Source organism: Trachurus japonicus, chromosome 6, assembly GCF_045865225.1.
Source record: "Trachurus japonicus isolate A0001 chromosome 6, Traja_1.0".
In the NCBI taxonomy this organism is placed as follows: Eukaryota; Metazoa; Chordata; class Actinopteri; order Carangiformes; family Carangidae; genus Trachurus; species Trachurus japonicus.
The window spans coordinates 5,841,450-5,844,571 of record NC_140912.1 but is presented as its reverse complement, the minus strand read 5'-3'; positions in this window follow the sequence as shown (position 1 = coordinate 5,844,571).

Below are 3,122 nucleotides of genomic sequence, written 5' to 3'. Positions count from 1 at the left end.
TAAGCGATCCGGTTGTTTTGTCTAACTTCCTGTCAGCAGATGGAGTTAGCAGTCCCCGCCCTCGTCCCTACGTCACCACATTCACGCTCATCCCTTGGCTGCACACACAGAGAGGACTGCCCCTTTATGCCGTTCTCTCTCCTTATTGGATAAAGGTTGTAGGATACAAGGAAAGTTTTCTCCTCGGCTCAGAGCAGAGCAGAGTGACTGACAGACCCGTGTTTCGGACCAAAAACTCTATAGAAGTGATTGCTGTCGGAAGATAAAACTATTTAAGACTTATATTAACACAAACATTCTGCTTACTTCTGCTTTAAATAAACTAAGCTTTATCTGCTACCTATATGTGACAGTGGTGGTCCTGTCACTATGCCTCCAATTGATCATGTGCCCTGGCTACTTGGCCAAGGGGATGTCCCTTTGGGTGACTGGCAAGCGCGCATGACTCTTACCCGGAAGGTGTGGGTTCAATCCCCGCCCGGGCCCTCTTCACCTTGCCACATATACATAGTAAGCCTATGACCTGCTAGGATGAACTAACTAACTAGTTATTACTGCAATTTGGTTTTTACCCCTTATGAATTTTCCGTGTTGTGTTTTGGTGATGTGATTAGCCTACAGGTGCATCTCAATATATTAGAATATCAAGGAATAGTCCATTTCAGTAGTTCAGGTCAAATAGCCCCAACCAAGTATTGAGTGCATATAGATGGCCATACTTTTCAGAAGGCAACTTTCCATATAAAAACACTTTTTTAAATTGGTCTTCAATTCAATTTTTTTTTAAATGCTGAATTTTCGGTCTTCATTAGATGTAAGCCATAATCATTACAATTAAAAGAAATTAAATAAATAAAGACATGAAATGTTTCATTCTGTGTGTAATGGATCTATATAATGTATTAGTTTCACTTTGAATTGAATTAGGTTGCTGACATGAATAGACTTTTCCATGGCATTCTAATTTATTGAGATGCACCTGTATTTAAGGTAAGATGTCAATAAGGCAGATTATGGTATGGCCATAGTTTTATGTGTTACTGTAAGAGCTGAGTGACTGACTTGAGCATTTTATTTATCATTTAATTACCGTTTTCTAAACACAGGCTGTTACAGTACAGTCATCAATATTCAAACACCATTTAATCCGAGCTGCTTCCAAGCCCCTTCCCTCCCCCATCGGAGGGAGCCCCCACTGCCTCTGAGAAGTGGTTGCCATGGCAACCTCCTTGCTCCTCAGCCATATGTGGAACAAGGAGGAGGAGAGAAGAGGAGAGGTCTGCAGCATTATGCTAGTGACAGGCTCCAAGTAGCTACTGAGAGAGACAGAGAGGGAGGGTGTGTGTGTGTGTGTGTGTGTGTGTGTGTGTGTGTGTGTGTGTGTTCAGGACATCAGAAACTTTCTCTAAATCCTTGAAGAGAGAGGAACATTTCTCCTCCATGCCTCACAACACCAACACTCGACGTCTCAGCTGCGACTCCTCAGAACACTGAAAGCCTTGTTGTCGTGTCAACGTCCAGACCAAAACAGTGGAAAAATCCTACTTGTTTCATCAGGCGAGAATATCCATTCATTCACAATGGGACAAAGCAGTTGTTACAAACCTCCTGCACTGCAGACAAAACACCAATGTCTCTGCACTTGCTTTAAAATAAAAGACAAACACAAATCCAGTTAAATATTTACTGTCCAGTGCAGATTCATGAAACATGTTTTTCCTGTGGTTGTGTACTTTGCCTTTGAACCGCATTTAAGTGTTGGCAGTTCAGTTTAAAAGTCTGGTTATACTTTAGCTCACCCCGAGGTTTCTGCTGTTTTTTTTCCTCAGTGGATGTGAGGGTCTAAGGTCAGAGGATGTTGTCATGATGCTGTGCATAAACTTACCTTACCTTGCCCTTTAGCTGCAGCAACTGTTAATGAATTTATTAGTCTGAAAAAATACATTCACAACTATTTTGGTAATCAATATATTGCTTCAGTCCTTAAAACATAAATACAAAACATTTGCAGGTCCCTGCCTCTCAAGTGAAAGTCAAATTTGCTGGTCCCTTTTTGTTTTTATGATTGTAAACTAAATTGTTGGACTCTTGATTAAGAACAAGCATTTGGACGTTGTAAATTTGTAGTCCAGGAAAAGTGCAGTGTATGCAGTGGCTCATCCTCAAGGGCCAAAATGTAGATTATTATCAGCCTCATCCTTTAACTTATGCTTCCTGTGGTATATTGATGTGTTGATGAAAAGAAGGATCACCGCTGACACGTCTTCGCTTGCATTCAAAAAAGAAGTTTATTAACAAGAAGAAGAACCGTGTACAAAGAATGCCGAATCCTGGAGCATCTCTGGTCAAAAATGAGATCTCTCTCGACTGGCCCAAAACCTTCCCTTTTTATATGCTGGCTTATCTCCAAAACTCCACCTTCTCCGGACAGAGAGAAACCTCCCGAGATCAGATGGTCAAGGACCTTTGTCTTAACTTATTGATCTTTAGGCTTTTTTAGGTTTTTTAGACTTAGCTAAAAACCCCATATCCTGTATCCTATGTCTCTTGTCCATTAGAGAAGACATCCCCCATTTCCTGTATCCCATTAGAAAAGACATCCGAGTCATTAGGTCATCTTGGACCATACCTACATGTATCCCATTAGGTCAGATGACCACTAAGCAGGACATCGATTCACACATTCCTTGACTTCCAGACAAGGCACACATATAAAGAAGAACATGCAATAATTTAAGATATTAAAGCAAAAGCACAGGTGGATAATACACTACATTCCCTTATTCAGAGAGCCTGGGCAGTCTGAACATCAGACTTTTTAAAAGTTTTGATTAAGTCAGGTAGTTCAGAGAGTGAGAAGGGATTGAAAAGGTCTTGGCTCCATGTGAAAACAGCAACCCTCTGTGCAAGCCTTTCAGCTGAATACAGTTTTGTTATGGCTTTGACTAAAGATTGTCACATGATGTATTACAGCCACATTGATTCCAGTCCTCCTGCTTGATTACCATGGTTACTTTAAGTTTTCTTGGGCAAAAGGCCTCTGGAATAGGCCTACCAAAGAACTATTTAGAGCTACAAGAAAAGCAGTGCTTTAACAACAAATGACAGAGGAAAGAAAGAGG